Source organism: Phyllobates terribilis, unplaced genomic scaffold, assembly GCF_046119375.1.
Source record: "Phyllobates terribilis strain yellow unplaced genomic scaffold, ASM4611937v1 Scaffold_5__5_contigs__length_657084704, whole genome shotgun sequence".
In the NCBI taxonomy this organism is placed as follows: Eukaryota; Metazoa; Chordata; class Amphibia; order Anura; family Dendrobatidae; genus Phyllobates; species Phyllobates terribilis.
Window position 1 is genome coordinate 99,332,806 of NW_027362765.1, and position 27,799 is coordinate 99,360,604.

The 27,799-nt window shown below is 45.0% G+C and overlaps 21 non-coding genes across 21 annotated transcripts; all 21 read left to right on the forward strand.

The window, feature by feature from the left end:
* Positions 1-510: 510 nt before the first annotated feature.
* LOC141274278 (U2 spliceosomal RNA) lies at positions 511-701 on the forward strand. The gene has a single exon (XR_012322561.1). It is a non-coding gene; the product is annotated as a U2 spliceosomal RNA (small nuclear RNA).
* Positions 702-1,816: 1,115 nt separating this feature from the next.
* On the forward strand, positions 1,817-2,007 carry LOC141149441 (U2 spliceosomal RNA). Its single transcript, XR_012245738.1, has one exon. It is a non-coding gene; the product is annotated as a U2 spliceosomal RNA (small nuclear RNA).
* Positions 2,008-3,122: 1,115 nt separating this feature from the next.
* On the forward strand, positions 3,123-3,313 carry LOC141274279 (U2 spliceosomal RNA). Its single transcript, XR_012322562.1, has one exon. It is a non-coding gene; the product is annotated as a U2 spliceosomal RNA (small nuclear RNA).
* Positions 3,314-4,428: 1,115 nt separating this feature from the next.
* Positions 4,429-4,619, forward strand: LOC141274280 (U2 spliceosomal RNA). The gene has a single exon (XR_012322563.1). It is a non-coding gene; the product is annotated as a U2 spliceosomal RNA (small nuclear RNA).
* Positions 4,620-5,731: 1,112 nt separating this feature from the next.
* On the forward strand, positions 5,732-5,922 carry LOC141274281 (U2 spliceosomal RNA). Its single transcript, XR_012322564.1, has one exon. It is a non-coding gene; the product is annotated as a U2 spliceosomal RNA (small nuclear RNA).
* A 1,115-nt stretch (positions 5,923-7,037) lies between these two features.
* On the forward strand, positions 7,038-7,228 carry LOC141274282 (U2 spliceosomal RNA). The gene has a single exon (XR_012322565.1). It is a non-coding gene; the product is annotated as a U2 spliceosomal RNA (small nuclear RNA).
* A 1,115-nt stretch (positions 7,229-8,343) lies between these two features.
* Positions 8,344-8,534, forward strand: LOC141149777 (U2 spliceosomal RNA). The gene has a single exon (XR_012246062.1). It is a non-coding gene; the product is annotated as a U2 spliceosomal RNA (small nuclear RNA).
* Positions 8,535-9,649: 1,115 nt separating this feature from the next.
* On the forward strand, positions 9,650-9,840 carry LOC141274283 (U2 spliceosomal RNA). Its single transcript, XR_012322566.1, has one exon. It is a non-coding gene; the product is annotated as a U2 spliceosomal RNA (small nuclear RNA).
* Positions 9,841-10,955: 1,115 nt separating this feature from the next.
* On the forward strand, positions 10,956-11,146 carry LOC141274285 (U2 spliceosomal RNA). Its single transcript, XR_012322568.1, has one exon. It is a non-coding gene; the product is annotated as a U2 spliceosomal RNA (small nuclear RNA).
* A 1,115-nt stretch (positions 11,147-12,261) lies between these two features.
* LOC141274286 (U2 spliceosomal RNA) lies at positions 12,262-12,452 on the forward strand. Its single transcript, XR_012322569.1, has one exon. It is a non-coding gene; the product is annotated as a U2 spliceosomal RNA (small nuclear RNA).
* A 1,115-nt stretch (positions 12,453-13,567) lies between these two features.
* On the forward strand, positions 13,568-13,758 carry LOC141274288 (U2 spliceosomal RNA). Its single transcript, XR_012322570.1, has one exon. It is a non-coding gene; the product is annotated as a U2 spliceosomal RNA (small nuclear RNA).
* A 1,115-nt stretch (positions 13,759-14,873) lies between these two features.
* LOC141274289 (U2 spliceosomal RNA) lies at positions 14,874-15,064 on the forward strand. Its single transcript, XR_012322571.1, has one exon. It is a non-coding gene; the product is annotated as a U2 spliceosomal RNA (small nuclear RNA).
* A 1,115-nt stretch (positions 15,065-16,179) lies between these two features.
* On the forward strand, positions 16,180-16,370 carry LOC141274291 (U2 spliceosomal RNA). Its single transcript, XR_012322572.1, has one exon. It is a non-coding gene; the product is annotated as a U2 spliceosomal RNA (small nuclear RNA).
* Positions 16,371-17,485: 1,115 nt separating this feature from the next.
* Positions 17,486-17,676, forward strand: LOC141274292 (U2 spliceosomal RNA). The gene has a single exon (XR_012322573.1). It is a non-coding gene; the product is annotated as a U2 spliceosomal RNA (small nuclear RNA).
* Positions 17,677-18,791: 1,115 nt separating this feature from the next.
* LOC141274293 (U2 spliceosomal RNA) lies at positions 18,792-18,982 on the forward strand. The gene has a single exon (XR_012322574.1). It is a non-coding gene; the product is annotated as a U2 spliceosomal RNA (small nuclear RNA).
* Positions 18,983-20,094: 1,112 nt separating this feature from the next.
* On the forward strand, positions 20,095-20,285 carry LOC141274294 (U2 spliceosomal RNA). The gene has a single exon (XR_012322575.1). It is a non-coding gene; the product is annotated as a U2 spliceosomal RNA (small nuclear RNA).
* A 1,115-nt stretch (positions 20,286-21,400) lies between these two features.
* LOC141274295 (U2 spliceosomal RNA) lies at positions 21,401-21,591 on the forward strand. The gene has a single exon (XR_012322576.1). It is a non-coding gene; the product is annotated as a U2 spliceosomal RNA (small nuclear RNA).
* Positions 21,592-22,706: 1,115 nt separating this feature from the next.
* Positions 22,707-22,897, forward strand: LOC141274296 (U2 spliceosomal RNA). Its single transcript, XR_012322577.1, has one exon. It is a non-coding gene; the product is annotated as a U2 spliceosomal RNA (small nuclear RNA).
* Positions 22,898-24,012: 1,115 nt separating this feature from the next.
* On the forward strand, positions 24,013-24,203 carry LOC141274298 (U2 spliceosomal RNA). The gene has a single exon (XR_012322579.1). It is a non-coding gene; the product is annotated as a U2 spliceosomal RNA (small nuclear RNA).
* A 1,115-nt stretch (positions 24,204-25,318) lies between these two features.
* On the forward strand, positions 25,319-25,509 carry LOC141274299 (U2 spliceosomal RNA). The gene has a single exon (XR_012322580.1). It is a non-coding gene; the product is annotated as a U2 spliceosomal RNA (small nuclear RNA).
* A 1,115-nt stretch (positions 25,510-26,624) lies between these two features.
* Positions 26,625-26,815, forward strand: LOC141274300 (U2 spliceosomal RNA). Its single transcript, XR_012322581.1, has one exon. It is a non-coding gene; the product is annotated as a U2 spliceosomal RNA (small nuclear RNA).
* Positions 26,816-27,799: the final 984 nt, after the last annotated feature.

Sequence of the window (27,799 nt, forward strand, 5' to 3'; positions counted from 1 at the left end):
CTTATGGCGGTCTCTGTGAGCTTCTCAGCGACATTCAGCCAGCCAGGTATCCTGCCTGCAGTAGATGGAATGTGGCAATGGAACGCTGGCTGCGCGTGTCATAATAGGCTCTGAGCCTTTATATACCTGTGCACAGCAGCAGCCACCTTCAGTCTGCTGCTGGACAGCCAGCAGCAGCAGCAGCAGGAGAGGTATGTAATCAGGAGCCCTCCTGCTAAGGGTAGACAGCTGCTCGTTCCACCCCACCCCCCGCCTTAATTGGTTCTCCTCCCTTCCAACGGTGTTGAGGCGGGTGGGAACAGCAGGGCGTGAAGGTGCTGTGTTTAAAGAGGTGGAGTTATGCAGATCTAAAACGCGTGGATTGCAGCAGCAGCAAGCCGAAAAGTGCAGGCATGTAAGGGATCTAGAGGTTGACAACATGTCTTCTTAACGGGAGTCCAGGAGCTCATCTCCACAAATGGACTTTTCAGGATCCTTGGGTGGCTCCGTAGTTTGAAACCAATTCTGGTTATCGCTTCTCGGCCTTTTGGCTAAGATCAAGTGTAGTATCTGTTCTTATCAGTTTAATATCTGATACGTCCCCTATCTGGGGACCATATATTAAATGGATTTTTAGAACAGGGAGATGGAAAAAGAGCTTGCTCTGTCCACTCCACGCATTGACCTGGTATTGCAGTATCTCCAGGACCGGTGCACCCCTTCTTTAATGCAGTTTCTAAAATCAGAAAGAATTGAATTCAATGTTTTTTGTTCATTTTGCTTGTTTGTCGGATTTTGGGATGGACTCTTTGGCTTTGCTTTTCTTCTCCTCATTGGATTTTTCATGTTCAAAGTTGCAGAAGCCAGATTACAAGCTCATTTTGGTTCAACTTCAGCAACTGTGCATTGCATTGCCATGTAATGTGATGCAATGCTATCTTTCTAGCTCTCCCTTTTTACTTCCTTTTGGATAAACAGACATATTAGGCAAGCATTTTGGAGCTTTCACCTAAATAACTACAGGTGGTGAGATAAGCTGCACAATATAATTGACCTTTCAGTATATTGTTGCACACACACCATCTATTTAGCAAATGCCCTTGTTATCAACAGCAGCCTTTTAAACTCACATGAGCTAACAGGTATGTGCGCTGGTTACTCTGCTGCGCTTAAAATTTCTTTTTTGGTTTGCTACAATGCCTTTTCTGAAACGTTGTCTCCTTCTGCTGGAACACTGACTTCTTTCATTTAATGCCTGCAGACTATAAAAGAGAACCCAACCCAAAAAGTTTGGTTGATTAGTCTGTGGCATTCTGTTAAACTGTTGCTTATGGCGGTCTCTGTGAGCTTCTCAGCGACATTCAGCCAGCCAGGTATCCTGCCTGCAGTAGATGGAATGTGGCAATGGAACGCTGGCTGCGCGTGTCATAATAGGCTCTGAGCCTTTATATACCTGTGCACAGCAGCAGGCACCTTCAGTCTGCTGCTGGACAGCCAGCAGCAGCAGCAGCAGGAGAGGTATGTAATCAGGAGCCCTCCTGCTAAGGGTAGACAGCTGCTCGTTCCACCCCACCCCCCGCCTTAATTGGTTCTCCTCCCTTCCAACGGTGTTGAGGCGGGTGGGAACAGCAGGGGGTGAAGGTGCTGTGTTTAAAGAGGTGGAGTTATGCAGATCTAAAATGCGTGGATTGCAGCAGCAGCAAGCCGAAAAGTGCAGGCATGTAAGGGATCTAGAGGTTGACAACATGTCTTCTTAACGGGAGTCCAGGAGCTCATCTCCACAGATGGACTTTTCAGGATCCTTGGGTGGCTCCGTAGTTTGAAACCAATTCTGGTTATCGCTTCTCGGCCTTTTGGCTAAGATCAAGTGTAGTATCTGTTCTTATCAGTTTAATATCTGATACGTCCCCTATCTGGGGACCATATATTAAATGGATTTTTAGAACAGGGAGATGGAAAAAGAGCTTGCTCTGTCCACTCCACGCATTGACCTGGTATTGCAGTATCTCCAGGACCGATGCACCCCTTCTTTAATGCAGTTTCTAAAATCAGAAAGAATTGAATTCAATGTTTTTTGTTCATTTTGCTTGTTTGTCGGATTTTGGGATGGACTCTTTGGCTTTGCTTTTCTTCTCCTCATTGGATTTATCATGTTCAAAGTTGCAGAAGCCAGATTACAAGCTCATTTTGGTTCAAATTCAGCAACTGTGCATTGCATTGCCATGTAATGTGATGCAATGCTATCTTTCTAGCTCTCCCTTTTTACTTCCTTTTGGATAAACAGACATATTAGGCAAGCATTTTGGAGCTTTCACCTAAATAACTACAGGTGGTGAGATAAGCTGCACAATATAATTGACCTTTCAGTATATTGTTGCACACACACCATCTATTTAGCAAATGCCCTTGTTATCAACAGCAGCCTTTTAAACTCACCTGAGCTAACAGGTATGTGCGCTGGTTACTCTGCTGCGCTTAAAATTTCTTTTTTGGTTTGCTACAATGCCTTTTCTGAAACGTTGTCTCCTTCTGCTGGAACACTGACTTCTTTCATTTAATGCCTGCAGACTATAAAAGAGAACCCAACCCAAAAAGTTTGGTTGATTAGTCTGTGGCATTCTGTTAAACTGTTGCTTATGGCGGTCTCTGTGAGCTTCTCAGCGACATTCAGCCAGCCAGGTATCCTGCCTGCAGTAGATGGAATGTGGCAATGGAACGCTGGCTGCGCGTGTCATAATAGGCTCTGAGCCTTTATATACCTGTGCACAGCAGCAGCCACCTTCAGTCTGCTGCTGGACAGCCAGCAGCAGCAGCAGCAGGAGAGGTATGTAATCAGGAGCCCTCCTGCTAAGGGTAGACAGCTGCTCGTTCCACCCCACCCCCCGCCTTAATTGGTTCTCCTCCCTTCCAACGGTGTTGAGGCGGGTGGGAACAGCAGGGGGTGAAGGTGCTGTGTTTAAAGAGGTGGAGTTATGCAGATCTAAAACGCGTGGATTGCAGCAGCAGCAAGCCGAAAAGTGCAGGCATGTAAGGGATCTAGAGGTTGACAACATGTCTTCTTAACGGGAGTCCAGGAGCTCATCTCCACAAATGGACTTTTCAGGATCCTTGGGTGGCTCCGTAGTTTGAAACCAATTCTGGTTATCGCTTCTCGGCCTTTTGGCTAAGATCAAGTGTAGTATCTGTTCTTATCAGTTTAATATCTGATACGTCCCCTATCTGGGGACCATATATTAAATGGATTTTTAGAACAGGGAGATGGAAAAAGAGCTTGCTCTGTCCACTCCACGCATTGACCTGGTATTGCAGTATCTCCAGGACCGGTGCACCCCTTCTTTAATGCAGTTTCTAAAATCAGAAAGAATTGAATTCAATGTTTTTTGTTCATTTTGCTTGTTTGTCGGATTTTGGGATGGACTCTTTGGCTTTGCTTTTCTTCTCCTCATTGGATTTTTCATGTTCAAAGTTGCAGAAGCCAGATTACAAGCTCATTTTGGTTCAACTTCAGCAACTGTGCATTGCATTGCCATGTAATGTGATGCAATGCTATCTTTCTAGCTCTCCCTTTTTACTTCCTTTTGGATAAACAGACATATTAGGCAAGCATTTTGGAGCTTTCACCTAAATAACTACAGGTGGTGAGATAAGCTGCACAATATAATTGACCTTTCAGTATATTGTTGCACACACACCATCTATTTAGCAAATGCCCTTGTTATCAACAGCAGCCTTTTAAACTCACCTGAGCTAACAGGTATGTGCGCTGGTTACGCTGCTGCGCTTAAAATTTCTTTTTTGGTTTGCTACAATGCCTTTTCTGAAACGTTGTCTCCTTCTGCTGGAACACTGACTTCTTTCATTTAATGCCTGCAGACTATAAAAGAGAACCCAACCCAAAAAGTTTGGTTGATTAGTCTGTGGCATTCTGTTAAACTGTTGCTTATGGCGGTCTCTGTGAGCTTCTCAGCGACATTCAGCCAGCCAGGTATCCTGCCTGCAGTAGATGGAATGTGGCAATGGAACGCTGGCTGCGCGTGTCATAATAGGCTCTGAGCCTTTATATACCTGTGCACAGCAGCAGCCACCTTCAGTCTGCTGCTGGACAGCCAGCAGCAGCAGCAGCAGGAGAGGTATGTAATCAGGAGCCCTCCTGCTAAGGGTAGACAGCTGCTCGTTCCACCCCACCCCCCGCCTTAATTGGTTCTCCTCCCTTCCAACGGTGTTGAGGCGGGTGGGAACAGCAGGGGGTGAAGGTGCTGTGTTTAAAGAGGTGGAGTTATGCAGATCTAAAACGCGTGGATTGCAGCAGCAGCAAGCCGAAAAGTGCAGGCATGTAAGGGATCTAGAGGTTGACAACATGTCTTCTTAACGGGAGTCCAGGAGCTCATCTCCACAAATGGACTTTTCAGGATCCTTGGGTGGCTCCGTAGTTTGAAACCAATTCTGGTTATCGCTTCTCGGCCTTTTGGCTAAGATCAAGTGTAGTATCTGTTCTTATCAGTTTAATATCTGATACGTCCCCTATCTGGGGACCATATATTAAATGGATTTTTAGAACAGGGAGATGGAAAAAGAGCTTGCTCTGTCCACTCCACGCATTGACCTGGTATTGCAGTATCTCCAGGACCGGTGCACCCCTTCTTTAATGCAGTTTCTAAAATCAGAAAGAATTGAATTCAATGTTTTTTGTTCATTTTGCTTGTTTGTCGGATTTTGGGATGGACTCTTTGGCTTTGCTTTTCTTCTCCTCATTGGATTTTTCATGTTCAAAGTTGCAGAAGCCAGATTACAAGCTCATTTTGGTTCAACTTCAGCAACTGTGCATTGCATTGCCATGTAATGTGATGCAATGCTATCTTTCTAGCTCTCCCTTTTTACTTCCTTTTGGATAAACAGACATATTAGGCAAGCATTTTGGAGCTTTCACCTAAATAACTACAGGTGGTGAGATAAGCTGCACAATATAATTGACCTTTCAGTATATTGTTGCACACACACCATCTATTTAGCAAATGCCCTTGTTATCAACAGCAGCCTTTTAAACTCACCTGAGCTAACAGGTATGTGCGCTGGTTACTCTGCTGCGCTTAAAATTTCTTTTTTGGTTTGCTACAATGCCTTTTCTGAAACGTTGTCTCCTTCTGCTGGAACACTGACTTCTTTCATTTAATGCCTGCAGACTATAAAAGAGAATCCAACCCAAAAAGTTTGGTTGATTAGTCTGTGGCATTCTGTTAAACTGTTGCTTATGGCGGTCTCTGTGAGCTTCTCAGCGACATTCAGCCAGCCAGGTATCCTGCCTGCAGTAGATGGAATGTGGCAATGGAACGCTGGCTGCGCGTGTCATAATAGGCTCTGAGCCTTTATATACCTGTGCACAGCAGCAGCCACCTTCAGTCTGCTGCTGGACAGCCAGCAGCAGCAGCAGGAGAGGTATGTAATCAGGAGCCCTCCTGCTAAGGGTAGACAGCTGCTCGTTCCACCCCACCCCCCGCCTTAATTGGTTCTCCTCCCTTCCAACGGTGTTGAGGCGGGTGGGAACAGCAGGGGGTGAAGGTGCTGTGTTTAAAGAGGTGGAGTTATGCAGATCTAAAACGCGTGGATTGCAGCAGCAGCATGCCGAAAAGTGCAGGCATGTAAGGGATCTAGAGGTTGACAACATGTCTTCTTAACGGGAGTCCAGGAGCTCATCTCCACAAATGGACTTTTCAGGATCCTTGGGTGGCTCCGTAGTTTGAAACCAATTCTGGTTATCGCTTCTCGGCCTTTTGGCTAAGATCAAGTGTAGTATCTGTTCTTATCAGTTTAATATCTGATACGTCCCCTATCTGGGGACCATATATTAAATGGATTTTTAGAACAGGGAGATGGAAAAAGAGCTTGCTCTGTCCACTCCACGCATTGACCTGGTATTGCAGTATCTCCAGGACCGGTGCACCCCTTCTTTAATGCAGTTTCTAAAATCAGAAAGAATTGAATTCAATGTTTTTTGTTCATTTTGCTTGTTTGTCGGATTTTGGGATGGACTCTTTGGCTTTGCTTTTCTTCTCCTCATTGGATTTTTCATGTTCAAAGTTGCAGAAGCCAGATTACAAGCTCATTTTGGTTCAACTTCAGCAACTGTGCATTGCATTGCCATGTAATGTGATGCAATGCTATCTTTCTAGCTCTCTCTTTTTACTTCCTTTTGGATAAACAGACATATTAGGCAAGCATTTTGGAGCTTTCACCTAAATAACTACAGGTGGTGAGATAAGCTGCACAATATAATTGACCTTTCAGTATATTGTTGCACACACACCATCTATTTAGCAAATGCCCTTGTTATCAACAGCAGCCTTTTAAACTCACCTGAGCTAACAGGTATGTGCGCTGGTTACTCTGCTGCGCTTAAAATTTCTTTTTTGGTTTGCTACAATGCCTTTTCTGAAACGTTGTCTCCTTCTGCTGGAACACTGACTTCTTTCATTTAATGCCTGCAGACTATAAAAGAGAACCCAACCCAAAAAGTTTGGTTGATTAGTCTGTGGCATTCTGTTAAACTGTTGCTTATGGCGGTCTCTGTGAGCTTCTCAGCGACATTCAGCCAGCCAGGTATCCTGCCTGCAGTAGATGGAATGTGGCAATGGAACGCTGGCTGCGCGTGTCATAATAGGCTCTGAGCCTTTATATACCTGTGCACAGCAGCAGCCACCTTCAGTCTGCTGCTGGACAGCCAGCAGCAGCAGCAGCAGGAGAGGTATGTAATCAGGAGCCCTCCTGCTAAGGGTAGACAGCTGCTCGTTCCACCCCACCCCCCGCCTTAATTGGTTCTCCTCCCTTCCAACGGTGTTGAGGCGGGTGGGAACAGCAGGGGGTGAAGGTGCTGTGTTTAAAGAGGTGGAGTTATGCAGATCTAAAACGCGTGGATTGCAGCAGCAGCAAGCCGAAAAGTGCAGGCATGTAAGGGATCTAGAGGTTGACAACATGTCTTCTTAACGGGAGTCCAGGAGCTCATCTCCACAAATGGACTTTTCAGGATCCTTGGGTGGCTCCGTAGTTTGAAACCAATTCTGGTTATCGCTTCTCGGCCTTTTGGCTAAGATCAAGTGTAGTATCTGTTCTTATCAGTTTAATATCTGATACGTCCCCTATCTGGGGACCATATATTAAATGGATTTTTAGAACAGGGAGATGGAAAAAGAGCTTGCTCTGTCCACTCCACGCATTGACCTGGTATTGCAGTATCTCCAGGACCGGTGCACCCCTTCTTTAATGCAGTTTCTAAAATCAGAAAGAATTGAATTCAATGTTTTTTGTTCATTTTGCTTGTTTGTCGGATTTTGGGATGGACTCTTTGGCTTTGCTTTTCTTCTCCTCATTGGATTTTTCATGTTCAAAGTTGCAGAAGCCAGATTACAAGCTCATTTTGGTTCAACTTCAGCAACTGTGCATTGCATTGCCATGTAATGTGATGCAATGCTATCTTTCTAGCTCTCCCTTTTTACTTCCTTTTGGATAAACAGACATATTAGGCAAGCATTTTGGAGCTTTCACCTAAATAACTACAGGTGGTGAGATAAGCTGCACAATATAATTGACCTTTCAGTATATTGTTGCACACACACCATCTATTTAGCAAATGCCCTTGTTATCAACAGCAGCCTTTTAAACTCACCTGAGCTAACAGGTATGTGCGCTGGTTACTCTGCTGCGCTTAAAATTTCATTTTTGGTTTGCTACAATGCCTTTTCTGAAACGTTGTCTCCTTCTGCTGGAACACTGACTTCTTTCATTTAATGCCTGCAGACTATAAAAGAGAACCCAACCCAAAAAGTTTGGTTGATTAGTCTGTGGCATTCTGTTAAACTGTTGCTTATGGCGGTCTCTGTGAGCTTCTCAGCGACAATCAGCCAGCCAGGTATCCTGCCTGCAGTAGATGGAATGTGGCAATGGAACGCTGGCTGCGCGTGTCATAATAGGCTCTGAGCCTTTATATACCTGTGCACAGCAGCAGCCACCTTCAGTCTGCTGCTGGACAGCCAGCAGCAGCAGCAGCAGGAGAGGTATGTAATCAGGAGCCCTCCTGCTAAGGGTAGACAGCTGCTCGTTCCACCCCACCCCCCGCCTTAATTGGTTCTCCTCCCTTCCAACGGTGTTGAGGCAGGTGGGAACAGCAGGGGGTGAAGGTGCTGTGTTTAAAGAGGTGGAGTTATGCAGATCTAAAACGCGTGAATTGCAGCAGCAGCAAGCCGAAAAGTGCAGGCATGTAAGGGATCTAGAGGTTGACAACATGTCTTCTTAACTGGAGTCCAGGAGCTCATCTCCACAAATGGACTTTTCAGGATCCTTGGGTGGCTCCGTAGTTTGAAACCAATTCTGGTTATCGCTTCTCGGCCTTTTGGCTAAGATCAAGTGTAGTATCTGTTCTTATCAGTTTAATATCTGATACGTCCCCTATCTGGGGACCATATATTAAATGGATTTTTAGAACAGGGAGATGGAAAAATAGCTTGCTCTGTCCACTCCACGCATTGACCTGGTATTGCAGTATCTCCAGGACCGGTGCACCCCTTCTTTAATGCAGTTTCTAAAATCAGAAAGAATTGAATTCAATGTTTTTTGTTCATTTTGCTTGTTTGTCGGATTTTGGGATGGACTCTTTGGCTTTGCTTTTCTTCTCCTCATTGGATTTTTCATGTTCAAAGTTGCAGAAGCCAGATTACAAGCTCATTTTGGTTCAACTTCAGCAACTGTGCATTGCATTGCCATGTAATGTGATGCAATGCTATCTTTCTAGCTCTCCCTTTTTACTTCCTTTTGGATAAACAGACATATTAGGCAAGCATTTTGGAGCTTTCACCTAAATAACTACAGGTGGTGAGATAAGCTGCACAATATAATTGACCTTTCAGTATATTGTTGCACACACACCATCTATTTAGCAAATGCCCTTGTTATCAACAGCAGCCTTTTAAACTCACCTGAGCTAACAGGTATGTGCGCTGGTTACTCTGCTGCGCTTAAAATTTCTTTTTTGGTTTGCTACAATGCCTTTTCTGAAACGTTGTCTCCTTCTGCTGGAACACTGACTTCTTTCATTTAATGCCTGCAGACTATAAAAGAGAACCCAACCCAAAAAGTTTGGTTGATTAGTCTGTGGCATTCTGTTAAACTGTTGCTTATGGCGGTCTCTGTGAGCTTCTCAGCGACATTCAGCCAGCCAGGTATCCTGCCTGCAGTAGATGGAATGTGGCAATGGAACGCTGGCTGCGCGTGTCATAATAGGCTCTGAGCCTTTATATACCTGTGCACAGCAGCAGCCACCTTCAGTCTGCTGCTGGACAGCCAGCAGCAGCAGCAGCAGGAGAGGTATGTAATCAGGAGCCCTCCTGCTAAGGGTAGACAGCTGCTCGTTCCACCCCACCCCCCGCCTTAATTGGTTCTCCTCCCTTCCAACGGTGTTGAGGCGGGTGGGAACAGCAGGGGGTGAAGGTGCTGTGTTTAAAGAGGTGGAGTTATGCAGATCTAAAACGCGTGGATTGCAGCAGCAGCAAGCCGAAAAGTGCAGGCATGTAAGGGATCTAGAGGTTGACAACATGTCTTCTTAACGGGAGTCCAGGAGCTCATCTCCACAAATGGACTTTTCAGGATCCTTGGGTGGCTCCGTAGTTTGAAACCAATTCTGGTTATCGCTTCTCGGCCTTTTGGCTAAGATCAAGTGTAGTATCTGTTCTTATCAGTTTAATATCTGATACGTCCCCTATCTGGGGACCATATATTAAATGGATTTTTAGAACAGGGAGATGGAAAAAGAGCTTGCTCTGTCCACTCCACGCATTGACCTGGTATTGCAGTATCTCCAGGACCGGTGCACCCCTTCTTTAATGCAGTTTCTAAAATCAGAAAGAATTGAATTCAATGTTTTTTGTTCATTTTGCTTGTTTGTCGGATTTTGGGATGGACTCTTTGGCTTTGCTTTTCTTCTCCTCATTGGATTTTTCATGTTCAAAGTTGCAGAAGCCAGATTACAAGCTCATTTTGGTTCAACTTCAGCAACTGTGCATTGCATTGCCATGTAATGTGATGCAATGCTATCTTTCTAGCTCTCCCTTTTTACTTCCTTTTGGATAAACAGACATATTAGGCAAGCATTTTGGAGCTTTCACCTAAATAACTACAGGTGGTGAGATAAGCTGCACAATATAATTGACCTTTCAGTATATTGTTGCACACACACCATCTATTTAGCAAATGCCCTTGTTATCAACAGCAGCCTTTTAAACTCACCTGAGCTAACAGGTATGTGCGCTGGTTACTCTGCTGCGCTTAAAATTTCTTTTTTGGTTTGCTACAATGCCTTTTCTGAAACGTTGTCTCCTTCTGCTGGAACACTGACTTCTTTCATTTAATGCCTGCAGACTATAAAAGAGAACCCAACCCAAAAAGTTTGGTTGATTAGTCTGTGGCATTCTGTTAAACTGTTGCTTATGGCGGTCTCCGTGAGCTTCTCAGCGACATTCAGCCAGCCAGGTATCCTGCCTGCAGTAGATGGAATGTGGCAATGGAACGCTGGCTGCGCGTGTCATAATAGGCTCTGAGCCTTTATATACCTGTGCACAGCAGCAGCCACCTTCAGTCTGCTGCTGGACAGCCAGCAGCAGCAGCAGCAGGAGAGGTATGTAATCAGGAGCCCTCCTGCTAAGGGTAGACAGCTGCTCGTTCCACCCCACCCCGCGCCTTAATTGGTTCTCCTCCCTTCCAACGGTGTTGAGGCGGGTGGGAACAGCAGGGGGTGAAGGTGCTGTGTTTAAAGAGGTGGAGTTATGCAGATCTAAAACGCGTGGATTGCAGCAGCAGCAAGCCGAAAAGTGCAGGCATGTAAGGGATCTAGAGGTTGACAACATGTCTTCTTAACGGGAGTCCAGGAGCTCATCTCCACAAATGGACTTTTCAGGATCCTTGGGTGGCTCCGTAGTTTGAAACCAATTCTGGTTATCGCTTCTCGGCCTTTTGGCTAAGATCAAGTGTAGTATCTGTTCTTATCAGTTTAATATCTGATACGTCCCCTATCTGGGGACCATATATTAAATGGATTTTTAGAACAGGGAGATGGAAAAAGAGCTTGCTCTGTCCACTCCACGCATTGACCTGGTATTGCAGTATCTCCAGGACCGGTGCACCCCTTCTTTAATGCAGTTTCTAAAATCAGAAAGAATTGAATTCAATGTTTTTTGTTCATTTTGCTTGTTTGTCGGATTTTGGGATGGACTCTTTGGCTTTGCTTTTCTTCTCCTCATTGGATTTTTCATGTTCAAAGTTGCAGAAGCCAGATTACAAGCTCATTTTGGTTCAACTTCAGCAACTGTGCATTGCATTGCCATGTAATGTGATGCAATGCTATCTTTCTAGCTCTCCCTTTTTACTTCCTTTTGGATAAACAGACATATTAGGCAAGCATTTTGGAGCTTTCACCTAAATAACTACAGGTGGTGAGATAAGCTGCACAATATAATTGACCTTTCAGTATATTGTTGCACACACACCATCTATTTAGCAAATGCCCTTGTTATCAACAGCAGCCTTTTAAACTCACCTGAGCTAACAGGTATGTGCGCTGGTTACTCTGCTGCGCTTAAAATTTCTTTTTTGGTTTGCTACAATGCCTTTTCTGAAACGTTGTCTCCTTCTGCTGGAACACTGACTTCTTTCATTTAATGCCTGCAGACTATAAAAGAGAACCCAACCCAAAAAGTTTGGTTGATTAGTCTGTGGCATTCTGTTAAACTGTTGCTTATGGCGGTCTCTGTGAGCTTCTCAGCGACATTCAGCCAGCCAGGTATCCTGCCTGCAGTAGATGGAATGTGGCAATGGAACGCTGGCTGCGCGTGTCATAATAGGCTCTGAGCCTTTATATACCTGTGCACAGCAGCAGCCACCTTCAGTCTGCTGCTGGACAGCCAGCAGCAGCAGCAGCAGGAGAGGTATGTAATCAGGAGCCCTCCTGCTAAGGGTAGACAGCTGCTCGTTCCACCCCACCCCCCGCCTTAATTGGTTCTCCTCCCTTCCAACGGTGTTGAGGCGGGTGGGAACAGCAGGGGGTGAAGGTGCTGTGTTTAAAGAGGTGGAGTTATGCAGATCTAAAACGCGTGGATTGCAGCAGCAGCAAGCCGAAAAGTGCAGGCATGTAAGGGATCTAGAGGTTGACAACATGTCTTCTTAACGGGAGTCCAGGAGCTCATCTCCACAAATGGACTTTTCAGGATCCTTGGGTGGCTCCGTAGTTTGAAACCAATTCTGGTTATCGCTTCTCGGCCTTTTGGCTAAGATCAAGTGTAGTATCTGTTCTTATCAGTTTAATATCTGATACGTCCCCTATCTGGGGACCATATATTAAATGGATTTTTAGAACAGGGAGATGGAAAAAGAGCTTGCTCTGTCCACTCCACGCATTGACCTGGTATTGCAGTATCTCCAGGACCGGTGCACCCCTTCTTTAATGCAGTTTCTAAAATCAGAAAGAATTGAATTCAATGTTTTTTGTTCATTTTGCTTGTTTGTCGGATTTTGGGATGGACTCTTTGGCTTTGCTTTTCTTCTCCTCATTGGATTTTTCATGTTCAAAGTTGCAGAAGCCAGATTTCAAGCTCATTTTGGTTCAACTTCAGCAACTGTGCATTGCATTGCCATGTAATGTGATGCAATGCTATCTTTCTAGCTCTCCCTTTTTACTTCCTTTTGGATAAACAGACATATTAGGCAAGCATTTTGGAGCTTTCACCTAAATAACTACAGGTGGTGAGATAAGCTGCACAATATAATTGACCTTTCAGTATATTGTTGCACACACACCATCTATTTAGCAAATGCCCTTGTTATCAACAGCAGCCTTTTAAACTCACCTGAGCTAACAGGTATGTGCGCTGGTTACTCTGCTGCGCTTAAAATTTCTTTTTTGGTTTGCTACAATGCCTTTTCTGAAACGTTGTCTCCTTCTGCTGGAACACTGACTTCTTTCATTTAATGCCTGCAGACTATAAAAGAGAACCCAACCCAAAAAGTTTGGTTGATTAGTCTGTGGCATTCTGTTAAACTGTTGCTTATGGCGGTCTCTGTGAGCTTCTCAGCGACATTCAGCCAGCCAGGTATCCTGCCTGCAGTAGATGGAATGTGGCAATGGAACGCTGGCTGCGCGTGTCATAATAGGCTCTGAGCCTTTATATACCTGTGCACAGCAGCAGCCACCTTCAGTCTGCTGCTGGACAGCCAGCAGCAGCAGCAGGAGGAGAGGTATGTAATCAGGAGCCCTCCTGCTAAGGGTAGACAGCTGCTCGTTCCACCCCACCCACCGCCTTAATTGGTTCTCCTCCCTTCCAACGGTGTTGAGGCGGGTGGGAACAGCAGGGGGTGAAGGTGCTGTGTTTAAAGAGGTGGAGTTATGCAGATCTAAAACGCGTGGATTGCAGCAGCAGCAAGCCGAAAAGTGCAGGCATGTAAGGGATCTAGAGGTTGACAACATGTCTTCTTAACGGGAGTCCAGGAGCTCATCTCCACAAATGGACTTTTCAGGATCCTTGGGTGGCTCCGTAGTTTGAAACCAATTCTGGTTATCGCTTCTCGGCCTTTTGGCTAAGATCAAGTGTAGTATCTGTTCTTATCAGTTTAATATCTGATACGTCCCCTATCTGGGGACCATATATTAAATGGATTTTTAGAACAGGGAGATGGAAAAAGAGCTTGCTCTGTCCACTCCACGCATTGACCTGGTATTGCAGTATCTCCAGGACCGGTGCACCCCTTCTTTAATGCAGTTTCTAAAATCAGAAAGAATTGAATTCAATGTTTTTTGTTCATTTTGCTTGTTTGTCGGATTTTGGGATGGACTCTTTGGCTTTGCTTTTCTTCTCCTCATTGGATTTTTCATGTTCAAAGTTGCAGAAGCCAGATTACAAGCTCATTTTGGTTCAACTTCAGCAACTGTGCATTGCATTGCCATGTAATGTGATGCAATGCTATCTTTCTAGCTCTCCCTTTTTACTTCCTTTTGGATAAACAGACATATTAGGCAAGCATTTTGGAGCTTTCACCTAAATAACTACAGGTGGTGAGATAAGCTGCACAATATAATTGACCTTTCAGTATATTGTTGCACACACACCATCTATTTAGCAAATGCCCTTGTTATCAACAGCAGCCTTTTAAACTCACCTGAGCTAACAGGTATGTGCGCTGGTTACTCTGCTGCGCTTAAAATTTCTTTTTTGGTTTGCTACAATGCCTTTTCTGAAACGTTGTCTCCTTCTGCTGGAACACTGACTTCTTTCATTTAATGCCTGCAGACTATAAAAGAGAACCCAACCCAAAAAGTTTGGTTGATTAGTCTGTGGCATTCTGTTAAACTGTTGCTTATGGCGGTCTCTGTGAGCTTCTCAGCGACATTCAGCCAGCCAGGTATCCTGCCTGCAGTAGATGGAATGTGGCAATGGAACGCTGGCTGCGCGTGTCATAATAGGCTCTGAGCCTTTATATACCTGTGCACAGCAGCAGCCACCTTCAGTCTGCTGCTGGACAGCCAGCAGCAGCAGCAGCAGGAGAGGTATGTAATCAGGAGCCCTCCTGCTAAGGGTAGACAGCTGCTCGTTCCACCCCACCCCCCGCCTTAATTGGTTCTCGTCCCTTCCAACGGTGTTGAGGCGGGTGGGAACAGCAGGGGGTGAAGGTGCTGTGTTTAAAGAGGTGGAGTTATGCAGATCTAAAACGCGTGGATTGCAGCAGCAGCAAGCTGAAAAGTGCAGGCATGTAAGGGATCTAGAGGTTGACAACATGTCTTCTTAACGGGAGTCCAGGAGCTCATCTCCACAAATGGACTTTTCAGGATCCTTGGGTGGCTCCGTAGTTTGAAACCAATTCTGGTTATCGCTTCTCGGCCTTTTGGCTAAGATCAAGTGTAGTATCTGTTCTTATCAGTTTAATATCTGATACGTCCCCTATCTGGGGACCATATATTAAATGGATTTTTAGAACAGGGAGATGGAAAAAGAGCTTGCTCTGTCCACTCCACGCATTGACCTGGTATTGCAGTATCTCCAGGACCGGTGCACCCCTTCTTTAATGCAGTTTCTAAAATCAGAAAGAATTGAATTCAATGTTTTTTGTTCATTTTGCTTGTTTGTCGGATTTTGGGATGGACTCTTTGGCTTTGCTTTTCTTCTCCTCATTGGATTTTTCATGTTCAAAGTTGCAGAAGCCAGATTACAAGCTCATTTTGGTTCAACTTCAGCAACTGTGCATTGCATTGCCATGTAATGTGATGCAATGCTATCTTTCTAGCTCTCCCTTTTTACTTCCTTTTGGATAAACAGACATATTAGGCAAGCATTTTGGAGCTTTCACCTAAATAACTACAGGTGGTGAGATAAGCTGCACAATATAATTGACCTTTCAGTATATTGTTGCACACACACCATCTATTTAGCAAATGCCCTTGTTATCAACAGCAGCCTTTTAAACTCACCTGAGCTAACAGGTATGTGCGCTGGTTACTCTGCTGCGCTTAAAATTTCTTTTTTGGTTTGCTACAATGCCTTTTCTGAAACGTTGTCTCCTTCTGCTGGAACACTGACTTCTTTCATTTAATGCCTGCAGACTATAAAAGAGAACCCAACCCAAAAAGTTTGGTTGATTAGTCTGTGGCATTCTGTTAAACTGTTGCTTATGGCGGTCTCTGTGAGCTTCTCAGCGACATTCAGCCAGCCAGGTATCCTGCCTGCAGTAGATGGAATGTGGCAATGGAACGCTGGCTGCGCGTGTCATAATAGGCTCTGAGCCTTTATATACCTGTGCACAGCAGCAGCCACCTTCAGTCTGCTGCTGGACAGCCAGCAGCAGCAGCAGCAGGAGAGGTATGTAATCAGGAGCCCTCCTGCTAAGGGTAGACAGCTGCTCGTTCCACCCCACCCCCCGCCTTAATTGGTTCTCCTCCCTTCCAACGGTGTTGAGGCGGGTGGGAACAGCAGGGGGTGAAGGTGCTGTGTTTAAAGAGGTGGAGTTATGCAGATCTAAAACGCGTGGATTGCAGCAGCAGCAAGCCGAAAAGTGCAGGCATGTAAGGGATCTAGAGGTTGACAACATGTCTTCTTAACGGGAGTCCAGGAGCTCATCTCCACAAATGGACTTTTCAGGATCCTTGGGTGGCTCCGTAGTTTGAAACCAATTCTGGTTATCGCTTCTCGGCCTTTTGGCTAAGATCAAGTGTAGTATCTGTTCTTATCAGTTTAATATCTGATACGTCCCCTATCTGGGGACCATATATTAAATGGATTTTTAGAACAGGGAGATGGAAAAAGAGCTTGCTCTGTCCACTCCACGCATTGACCTGGTATTGCAGTATCTCCAGGACCGGTGCACCCCTTCTTTAATGCAGTTTCTAAAATCAGAAAGAATTGAATTCAATGTTTTTTGTTCATTTTGCTTGTTTGTCGGATTTTGGGATGGACTCTTTGGCTTTGCTTTTCTTCTCCTCATTGGATTTTTCATGTTCAAAGTTGCAGAAGCCAGATTACAAGCTCATTTTGGTTCAACTTCAGCAACTGTGCATTGCATTGCCATGTAATGTGATGCAATGCTATCTTTCTAGCTCTCCCTTTTTACTTCCTTTTGGATAAACAGACATATTAGGCAAGCATTTTGGAGCTTTCACCTAAATAACTACAGGTGGTGAGATAAGCTGCACAATATAATTGACCTTTCAGTATATTGTTGCACACACACCATCTATTTAGCAAATGCCCTTGTTATCAACAGCAGCCTTTTAAACTCACCTGAGCTAACAGGTATGTGCGCTGGTTACTCTGCTGCGCTTAAAATTTCTTTTTTGGTTTGCTACAATGCCTTTTCTGAAACGTTGTCTCCTTCTGCTGGAACACTGACTTCTTTCATTTAATGCCTGCAGACTATAAAAGAGAACCCAACCCAAAAAGTTTGGTTGATTAGTCTGTGGCATTCTGTTAAACTGTTGCTTATGGCGGTCTCTGTGAGCTTCTCAGCGACATTCAGCCAGCCAGGTATCCTGCCTGCAGTAGATGGAATGTGGCAATGGAACGCTGGCTGCGCGTGTCATAATAGGCTCTGAGCCTTTATATACCTGTGCACAGCAGCAGCCACCTTCAGTCTGCTGCTGGACAGCCAGCAGCAGCAGCAGCAGGAGAGGTATGTAATCAGGAGCCCTCCTGCTAAGGGTAGACAGCTGCTCGTTCCACCCCACCCCCCGCCTTAATTGGTTCTCCTCCCTTCCAACGGTGTTGAGGCGGGTGGGAACAGCAGGGGGTGAAGGTGCTGTGTTTAAAGAGGTGGAGTTATGCAGATCTAAAACGCGTGGATTGCAGCAGCAGCAAGCCGAAAAGTGCAGGCATGTAAGGGATCTAGAGGTTGACAACATGTCTTCTTAACGGGAGTCCAGGAGCTCATCTCCACAAATGGACTTTTCAGGATCCTTGGGTGGCTCCGTAGTTTGAAACCAATTCTGGTTATCGCTTCTCGGCCTTTTGGCTAAGATCAAGTGTAGTATCTGTTCTTATCAGTTTAATATCTGATACGTCCCCTATCTGGGGACCATATATTAAATGGATTTTTAGAACAGGGAGATGGAAAAAGAGCTTGCTCTGTCCACTCCACGCATTGACCTGGTATTGCAGTATCTCCAGGACCGGTGCACCCCTTCTTTAATGCAGTTTCTAAAATCAGAAAGAATTGAATTCAATGTTTTTTGTTCATTTTGCTTGTTTGTCGGATTTTGGGATGGACTCTTTGGCTTTGCTTTTCTTCTCCTCATTGGATTTTTCATGTTCAAAGTTGCAGAAGCCAGATTACAAGCTCATTTTGGTTCAACTTCAGCAACTGTGCATTGCATTGCCATGTAATGTGATGCAATGCTATCTTTCTAGCTCTCCCTTTTTACTTCCTTTTGGATAAACAGACATATTAGGCAAGCATTTTGGAGCTTTCACCTAAATAACTACAGGTGGTGAGATAAGCTGCACAATATAATTGACCTTTCAGTATATTGTTGCACACACACCATCTATTTAGCAAATGCCCTTGTTATCAACAGCAGCCTTTTAAACTCACCTGAGCTAACAGGTATGTGCGCTGGTTACTCTGCTGCGCTTAAAATTTCTTTTTTGGTTTGCTACAATGCCTTTTCTGAAACGTTGTCTCCTTCTGCTGGAACACTGACTTCTTTCATTTAATGCCTGCAGACTATAAAAGAGAACCCAACCCAAAAAGTTTGGTTGATTAGTCTGTGGCATTCTGTTAAACTGTTGCTTATGGCGGTCTCTGTGAGCTTCTCAGCGACATTCAGCCAGCCAGGTATCCTGCCTGCAGTAGATGGAATGTGGCAATGGAACGCTGGCTGCGCGTGTCATAATAGGCTCTGAGCCTTTATATACCTGTGCACAGCAGCAGCCACCTTCAGTCTGCTGCTGGACAGCCAGCAGCAGCAGCAGCAGGAGAGGTATGTAATCAGGAGCCCTCCTGCTAAGGGTAGACAGCTGCTCGTTCCACCCCACCCCCCGCCTTAATTGGTTCTCCTCCCTTCCAACGGTGTTGAGGCGGGTGGGAACAGCAGGGGGTGAAGGTGCTGTGTTTAAAGAGGTGGAGTTATGCAGATCTAAAACGCGTGGATTGCAGCAGCAGCAAGCCGAAAAGTGCAGGCATGTAAGGGATCTAGAGGTTGACAACATGTCTTCTTAACGGGAGTCCAGGAGCTCATCTCCACAAATGGACTTTTCAGGATCCTTGGGTGGCTCCGTAGTTTGAAACCAATTCTGGTTATCGCTTCTCGGCCTTTTGGCTAAGATCAAGTGTAGTATCTGTTCTTATCAGTTTAATATCTGATACGTCCCCTATCTGGGGACCATATATTAAATGGATTTTTAGAACAGGGAGATGGAAAAAGAGCTTGCTCTGTCCACTCCACGCATTGACCTGGTATTGCAGTATCTCCAGGACCGGTGCACCCCTTCTTTAATGCAGTTTCTAAAATCAGAAAGAATTGAATTCAATGTTTTTTGTTCATTTTGCTTGTTTGTCGGATTTTGGGATGGACTCTTTGGCTTTGCTTTTCTTCTCCTCATTGGATTTTTCATGTTCAAAGTTGCAGAAGCCAGATTACAAGCTCATTTTGGTTCAACTTCAGCAACTGTGCATTGCATTGCCATGTAATGTGATGCAATGCTATCTTTCTAGCTCTCCCTTTTTACTTCCTTTTGGATAAACAGACATATTAGGCAAGCATTTTGGAGCTTTCACCTAAATAACTACAGGTGGTGAGATAAGCTGCACAATATAATTGACCTTTCAGTATATTGTTGCACACACACCATCTATTTAGCAAATGCCCTTGTTATCAACAGCAGCCTTTTAAACTCACCTGAGCTAACAGGTATGTGCGCTGGTTACTCTGCTGCGCTTAAAATTTCTTTTTTGGTTTGCTACAATGCCTTTTCTGAAACGTTGTCTCCTTCTGCTGGAACACTGACTTCTTTCATTTAATGCCTGCAGACTATAAAAGAGAACCCAACCCAAAAAGTTTGGTTGATTAGTCTGTGGCATTCTGTTAAACTGTTGCTTATGGCGGTCTCTGTGAGCTTCTCAGCGACATTCAGCCAGCCAGGTATCCTGCCTGCAGTAGATGGAATGTGGCAATGGAACGCTGGCTGCGCGTGTCATAATAGGCTCTGAGCCTTTATATACCTGTGCACAGCAGCAGCCACCTTCAGTCTGCTGCTGGACAGCCAGCAGCAGCAGCAGGAGAGGTATGTAATCAGGAGCCCTCCTGCTAAGGGTAGACAGCTGCTCGTTCCACCCCACCCCCCGCCTTAATTGGTTCTCCTCCCTTCCAACGGTGTTGAGGCGGGTGGGAACAGCAGGGGGTGAAGGTGCTGTGTTTAAAGAGGTGGAGTTATGCAGATCTAAAACGCGTGGATTGCAGCAGCAGCAAGCCGAAAAGTGCAGGCATGTTAGGGATCTAGAGGTTGACAACATGTCTTCTTAACGGGAGTCCAGGAGCTCATCTCCACAAATGGACTTTTCAGGATCCTTGGGTGGCTCCGTAGTTTGAAACCAATTCTGGTTATCGCTTCTCGGCCTTTTGGCTAAGATCAAGTGTAGTATCTGTTCTTATCAGTTTAATATCTGATACGTCCCCTATCTGGGGACCATATATTAAATGGATTTTTAGAACAGGGAGATGGAAAAAGAGCTTGCTCTGTCCACTCCACGCATTGACCTGGTATTGCAGTATCTCCAGGACCGGTGCACCCCTTCTTTAATGCAGTTTCTAAAATCAGAAAGAATTGAATTCAATGTTTTTTGTTCATTTTGCTTGTTTGTCGGATTTTGGGATGGACTCTTTGGCTTTGCTTTTCTTCTCCTCATTGGATTTTTCATGTTCAAAGTTGCAGAAGCCAGATTACAAGCTCATTTTGGTTCAACTTCAGCAACTGTGCATTGCATTGCCATGTAATGTGATGCAATGCTATCTTTCTAGCTCTCCCTTTTTACTTCCTTTTGGATAAACAGACATATTGGGCAAGCATTTTGGAGCTTTCACCTAAATAACTACAGGTGGTGAGATAAGCTGCACAATATAATTGACCTTTCAGTATATTGTTGCACACACACCATCTATTTAGCAAATGCCCTTGTTATCAACAGCAGCCTTTTAAACTCACCTGAGCTAACAGGTATGTGCGCTGGTTACTCTGCTGCGCTTAAAATTTCTTTTTTGGTTTGCTACAATGCCTTTTCTGAAACGTTGTCTCCTTCTGCTGGAACACTGACTTCTTTCATTTAATGCCTGCAGACTATAAAAGAGAACCCAACCCAAAAAGTTTGGTTGATTAGTCTGTGGCATTCTGTTAAACTGTTGCTTATGGCGGTCTCTGTGAGCTTCTCAGCGACATTCAGCCAGCCAGGTATCCTGCCTGCAGTAGATGGAATGTGGCAATGGAACGCTGGCTGCGCGTGTCATAATAGGCTCTGAGCCTTTATATACCTGTGCACAGCAGCAGCCACCTTCAGTCTGCTGCTGGACAGCCAGCAGCAGCAGCAGCAGGAGAGGTATGTAATCAGGAGCCCTCCTGCTAAGGGTAGACAGCTGCTCGTTCCACCCCACCCCCCGCCTTAATTGGTTCTCCTCCCTTCCAACGGTGTTGAGGCGGGTGGGAACAGCAGGGGGTGAAGGTGCTGTGTTTAAAGAGGTGGAGTTATGCAGATCTAAAACGCGTGGATTGCAGCAGCAGCAAGCCGAAAAGTGCAGGCATGTAAGGGATCTAGAGGTTGACAACATGTCTTCTTAACGGGAGTCCAGGAGCTCATCTCCACAAATGGACTTTTCAGGATCCTTGGGTGGCTCCGTAGTTTGAAACCAATTCTGGTTATCGCTTCTCGGCCTTTTGGCTAAGATCAAGTGTAGTATCTGTTCTTATCAGTTTAATATCTGATACGTCCCCTATCTGGGGACCATATATTAAATGGATTTTTAGAACAGGGAGATGGAAAAAGAGCTTGCTCTGTCCACTCCACGCATTGACCTGGTATTGCAGTATCTCCAGGACCGGTGCACCCCTTCTTTAATGCAGTTTCTAAAATCAGAAAGAATTGAATTCAATGTTTTTTGTTCATTTTGCTTGTTTGTCGGATTTTGGGATGGACTCTTTGGCTTTGCTTTTCTTCTCCTCATTGGATTTTTCATGTTCAAAGTTGCAGAAGCCAGATTACAAGCTCATTTTGGTTCAACTTCAGCAACTGTGCATTGCATTGCCATGTAATGTGATGCAATGCTATCTTTCTAGCTCTCCCTTTTTACTTCCTTTTGGATAAACAGACATATTAGGCAAGCATTTTGGAGCTTTCACCTAAATAACTACAGGTGGTGAGATAAGCTGCACAATATAATTGACCTTTCAGTATATTGTTGCACACACACCATCTATTTAGCAAATGCCCTTGTTATCAACAGCAGCCTTTTAAACTCACCTGAGCTAACAGGTATGTGCGCTGGTTACTCTGCTGCGCTTAAAATTTCTTTTTTGGTTTGCTACAATGCCTTTTCTGAAACGTTGTCTCCTTCTGCTGGAACACTGACTTCTTTCATTTAATGCCTGCAGACTATAAAAGAGAACCCAACCCAAAAAGTTTGGTTGATTAGTCTGTGGCATTCTGTTAAACTGTTGCTTATGGCGGTCTCTGTGAGCTTCTCAGCGACATTCAGCCAGCCAGGTATCCTGCCTGCAGTAGATGGAATGTGGCAATGGAACGCTGGCTGCGCGTGTCATAATAGGCTCTGAGCCTTTATATACCTGTGCACAGCAGCAGCCACCTTCAGTCTGCTGCTGGACAGCCAGCAGCAGCAGCAGCAGGAGAGGTATGTAATCAGGAGCCCTCCTGCTAAGGGTAGACAGCTGCTCGTTCCACCCCACCCCCCGCCTTAATTGGTTCTCCTCCCTTCCAACGGTGTTGAGGCGGGTGGGAACAGCAGGGGGTGAAGGTGCTGTGTTTAAAGAGGTGGAGTTATGCAGATCTAAAACGCGTGGATTGCAGCAGCAGCAAGCCGAAAAGTGCAGGCATGTAAGGGATCTAGAGGTTGACAACATGTCTTCTTAACGGGAGTCCAGGAGCTCATCTCCACAAATGGACTTTTCAGGATCCTTGGGTGGCTCCGTAGTTTGAAACCAATTCTTGTTATCGCTTCTCGGCCTTTTGGCTAAGATCAAGTGTAGTATCTGTTCTTATCAGTTTAATATCTGATACGTCCCCTATCTGGGGACCATATATTAAATGGATTTTTAGAACAGGGAGATGGAAAAAGAGCTTGCTCTGTCCACTCCACGCATTGACCTGGTATTGCAGTATCTCCAGGACCGGTGCACCCCTTCTTTAATGCAGTTTCTAAAATCAGAAAGAATTGAATTCAATGTTTTTTGTTCATTTTGCTTGTTTGTCGGATTTTGGGATGGACTCTTTGGCTTTGCTTTTCTTCTCCTCATTGGATTTTTCATGTTCAAAGTTGCAGAAGCCAGATTACAAGCTCATTTTGGTTCAACTTCAGCAACTGTGCATTGCATTGCCATGTAATGTGATGCAATGCTATCTTTCTAGCTCTCCCTTTTTACTTCCTTTTGGATAAACAGACATATTAGGCAAGCATTTTGGAGCTTTCACCTAAATAACTACAGGTGGTGAGATAAGCTGCACAATATAATTGACCTTTCAGTATATTGTTGCACACACACCATCTATTTAGCAAATGCCCTTGTTATCAACAGCAGCCTTTTAAACTCACCTGAGCTAACAGGTATGTGCGCTGGTTACTCTGCTGCGCTTAAAATTTCTTTTTTGGTTTGCTACAATGCCTTTTCTGAAACGTTGTCTCCTTCTGCTGGAACACTGACTTCTTTCATTTAATGCCTGCAGACTATAAAAGAGAACCCAACCCAAAAAGTTTGGTTGATTAGTCTGTGGCATTCTGTTAAACTGTTGCTTATGGCGGTCTCTGTGAGCTTCTCAGCGACATTCAGCCAGCCAGGTATCCTGCCTGCAGTAGATGGAATGTGGCAATGGAACGCTGGCTGCGCGTGTCATAATAGGCTCTGAGCCTTTATATACCTGTGCACAGCAGCAGCCACCTTCAGTCTGCTGCTGGACAGCCAGCAGCAGCAGCAGCAGGAGAGGTATGTAATCAGGAGCCCTCCTGCTAAGGGTAGACAGCTGCTCGTTCCACCCCACCCCCCGCCTTAATTGGTTCTCCTCCCTTCCAACGGTGTTGAGGCGGGTGGGAACAGCAGGGGGTGAAGGTGCTGTGTTTAAAGAGGTGGAGTTATGCAGATCTAAAACGCGTGGATTGCAGCAGCAGCAAGCCGAAAAGTGCAGGCATGTAAGGGATCTAGAGGTTGACAACATGTCTTCTTAACGGGAGTCCAGGAGCTCATCTCCACAAATGGACTTTTCAGGATCCTTGGGTGGCTCCGTAGTTTGAAACCAATTCTGGTTATCGCTTCTCGGCCTTTTGGCTAAGATCAAGTGTAGTATCTGTTCTTATCAGTTTAATATCTGATACGTCCCCTATCTGGGGACCATATATTAAATGGATTTTTAGAACAGGGAGATGGAAAAAGAGCTTGCTCTGTCCACTCCACGCATTGACCTGGTATTGCAGTATCTCCAGGACCGGTGCACCCCTTCTTTAATGCAGTTTCTAAAATCAGAAAGAATTGAATTCAATGTTTTTTGTTCATTTTGCTTGTTTGTCGGATTTTGGGATGGACTCTTTGGCTTTGCTTTTCTTCTCCTCATTGGATTTTTCATGTTCAAAGTTGCAGAAGCCAGATTACAAGCTCATTTTGGTTCAACTTCAGCAACTGTGCATTGCATTGCCATGTAATGTGATGCAATGCTATCTTTCTAGCTCTCCCTTTTTACTTCCTTTTGGATAAACAGACATATTAGGCAAGCATTTTGGAGCTTTCACCTAAATAACTACAGGTGGTGAGATAAGCTGCACAATATAATTGACCTTTCAGTATATTGTTGCACACACACCATCTATTTAGCAAATGCCCTTGTTATCAACAGCAGCCTTTTAAACTCACCTGAGCTAACAGGTATGTGCGCTGGTTACTCTGCTGCGCTTAAAATTTCTTTTTTGGTTTGCTACAATGCCTTTTCTGAAACGTTGTCTCCTTCTGCTGGAACACTGACTTCTTTCATTTAATGCCTGCAGACTATAAAAGAGAACCCAACCCAAAAAGTTTGGTTGATTAGTCTGTGGCATTCTGTTAAACTGTTGCTTATGGCGGTCTCTGTGAGCTTCTCAGCGACATTCAGCCAGCCAGGTATCCTGCCTGCAGTAGATGGAATGTGGCAATGGAACGCTGGCTGCGCGTGTCATAATAGGCTCTGAGCCTTTATATACCTGTGCACAGCAGCAGCCACCTTCAGTCTGCTGCTGGACAGCCAGCAGCAGCAGCAGCAGGAGAGGTATGTAATCAGGAGCCCTCCTGCTAAGGGTAGACAGCTGCTCGTTCCACCCCACCCCCCGCCTTAATTGGTTCTCCTCCCTTCCAACGGTGTTGAGGCGGGTGGGAACAGCAGGGGGTGAAGGTGCTGTGTTTAAAGAGGTGGAGTTATGCAGATCTAAAACGCGTGGATTGCAGCAGCAGCAAGCCGAAAAGTGCAGGCATGTAAGGGATCTAGAGGTTGACAACATGTCTTCTTAACGGGAGTCCAGGAGCTCATCTCCACAAATGGACTTTTCAGGATCCTTGGGTGGCTCCGTAGTTTGAAACCAATTCTTGTTATCGCTTCTCGGCCTTTTGGCTAAGATCAAGTGTAGTATCTGTTCTTATCAGTTTAATATCTGATACGTCCCCTATCTGGGGACCATATATTAAATGGATTTTTAGAACAGGGAGATGGAAAAAGAGCTTGCTCTGTCCACTCCACGCATTGACCTGGTATTGCAGTATCTCCAGGACCGGTGCACCCCTTCTTTAATGCAGTTTCTAAAATCAGAAAGAATTGAATTCAATGTTTTTTGTTCATTTTGCTTGTTTGTCGGATTTTGGGATGGACTCTTTGGCTTTGCTTTTCTTCTCCTCATTGGATTTTTCATGTTCAAAGTTGCAGAAGCCAGATTACAAGCTCATTTTGGTTCAACTTCAGCAACTGTGCATTGCATTGCCATGTAATGTGATGCAATGCTATCTTTCTAGCTCTCCCTTTTTACTTCCTTTTGGATAAACAGACATATTAGGCAAGCATTTTGGAGCTTTCACCTAAATAACTACAGGTGGTGAGATAAGCTGCACAATATAATTGACCTTTCAGTATATTGTTGCACACACACCATCTATTTAGCAAATGCCCTTGTTATCAACAGCAGCCTTTTAAACTCACCTGAGCTAACAGGTATGTGCGCTGGTTACTCTGCTGCGCTTAAAATTTCTTTTTTGGTTTGCTACAATGCCTTTTCTGAAACGTTGTCTCCTTCTGCTGGAACACTGACTTCTTTCATTTAATGCCTGCAGACTATAAAAGAGAACCCAACCCAAAAAGTTTGGTTGATTAGTCTGTGGCATTCTGTTAAACTGTTGCTTATGGCGGTCTCTGTGAGCTTCTCAGCGACATTCAGCCAGCCAGGTATCCTGCCTGCAGTAGATGGAATGTGGCAATGGAACGCTGGCTGCGCGTGTCATAATAGGCTCTGAGCCTTTATATACCTGTGCACAGCAGCAGCCACCTTCAGTCTGCTGCTGGACAGCCAGCAGCAGCAGCAGCAGGAGAGGTATGTAATCAGGAGCCCTCCTGCTAAGGGTAGACAGCTGCTCGTTCCACCCCACCCCCCGCCTTAATTGGTTCTCCTCCCTTCCAACGGTGTTGAGGCGGGTGGGAACAGCAGGGGGTGAAGGTGCTGTGTTTAAAGAGGTGGAGTTATGCAGATCTAAAACGCGTGGATTGCAGCAGCAGCAAGCCGAAAAGTGCAGGCATGTAAGGGATCTAGAGGTTGACAACATGTCTTCTTAACGGGAGTCCAGGAGCTCATCTCCACAAATGGACTTTTCAGGATCCTTGGGTGGCTCCGTAGTTTGAAACCAATTCTGGTTATCGCTTCTCGGCCTTTTGGCTAAGATCAAGTGTAGTATCTGTTCTTATCAGTTTAATATCTGATACGTCCCCTATCTGGGGACCATATATTAAATGGATTTTTAGAACAGGGAGATGGAAAAAGAGCTTGCTCTGTCCACTCCACGCATTGACCTGGTATTGCAGTATCTCCAGGACCGGTGCACCCCTTCTTTAATGCAGTTTCTAAAATCAGAAAGAATTGAATTCAATGTTTTTTGTTCATTTTGCTTGTTTGTCGGATTTTGGGATGGACTCTTTGGCTTTGCTTTTCTTCTCCTCATTGGATTTTTCATGTTCAAAGTTGCAGAAGCCAGATTACAAGCTCATTTTGGTTCAACTTCAGCAACTGTGCATTGCATTGCCATGTAATGTGATGCAATGCTATCTTTCTAGCTCTCCCTTTTTACTTCCTTTTGGATAAACAGACATATTAGGCAAGCATTTTGGAGCTTTCACCTAAATAACTACAGGTGGTGAGATAAGCTGCACAATATAATTGACCTTTCAGTATATTGTTGCACACACACCATTTATTTAACAAATGCCCTTGTTATCAACAGCAGCCTTTTAAACTCACCTGAGCTAACAGGTATGTGCGCTGGTTACTCTGCTGCGCTTAAAATTTCTTTTTTGGTTTGCTACAATGCCTTTTCTGAAACGTTGTCTCCTTCTGCTGGAACACTGACTTCTTTCATTTAATGCCTGCAGACTATAAAAGAGAACCCAACCCAAAAAGTTTGGTTGATTAGTCTGTGGCATTCTGTTAAACTGTTGCTTATGGCGGTCTCTGTGAGCTTCTCAGCGACATTCAGCCAGCCAGGTATCCTGCCTGCAGTAGATGGAATGTGGCAATGGAACGCTGGCTGCGCGTGTCATAATAGGCTCTGAGCCTTTATATACCTGTGCACAGCAGCAGCCACCTTCAGTCTGCTGCTGGACAGCCAGCAGCAGCAGCAGCAGGAGAGGTATGTAATCAGGAGCCCTCCTGCTAAGGGTAGACAGCTGCTCGTTCCACCCCACCCCCCGCCTTAATTGGTTCTCCTCCCTTCCAACGGTGTTGAGGCGGGTGGGAACAGCAGGGGGTGAAGGTGCTGTGTTTAAAGAGGTGGAGTTATGCAGATCTAAAACGCGTGGATTGCAGCAGCAGCAAGCC